At 41.8% G+C, this 471-nt stretch overlaps 1 protein-coding gene across 2 annotated transcripts in view; it reads left to right on the forward strand.

The window, feature by feature from the left end:
• Positions 1-471, forward strand: part of LOC113212266 (uncharacterized) — a 36,968-nt gene that overhangs the window by 17,937 nt on the left and 18,560 nt on the right. The gene's annotated exons all lie outside the window — the stretch shown is intronic.

Raw genomic sequence — 471 nt, forward strand, 5'->3', positions numbered from 1 at the left:
ATGTGATGTCGATATTATGTCTATATTGTGTGTGACATCGACGCAAGTCGTCGAATCAGTTTGAATTTGGCGCCTGCCAAAGGCGCTGCTCTATTGTGAACTGCGAGATCACAAAAATCTAGTCACGCCGGCCTACGGTAGAGGTTGAGCTAAAGTAACAACAAATACTACGAAAAGTGAAGATATTTTTTCAAATATTGATCGACCGGTCAGTACCGAACCATTTAGCATTTCACAATACCGTCAAACGAAACGTTGTCATTTGAGAAACGACTGCCTGTTTCCAGACTATTCCACATTCACATAACCCCCAAATCCTCCTTGTATTTGTTAAGTGAGGTTCATAGAGTACAATATACGTTTCTTCAAGCTCCCCATTCCATTTTCACGTTATTTGTACTCTCTTCTTGATTTTGGGTTGCATTCTTTCCTCTGTTTGTAGGCTAGGCGTAGAGTGAGGCGTAGGGCAGA

This window comes from Frankliniella occidentalis, unplaced genomic scaffold (assembly GCF_000697945.3).
Source record: "Frankliniella occidentalis isolate FOCC.00 unplaced genomic scaffold, Focc_3.1 Scaffold221, whole genome shotgun sequence".
In the NCBI taxonomy this organism is placed as follows: Eukaryota; Metazoa; Arthropoda; class Insecta; order Thysanoptera; family Thripidae; genus Frankliniella; species Frankliniella occidentalis.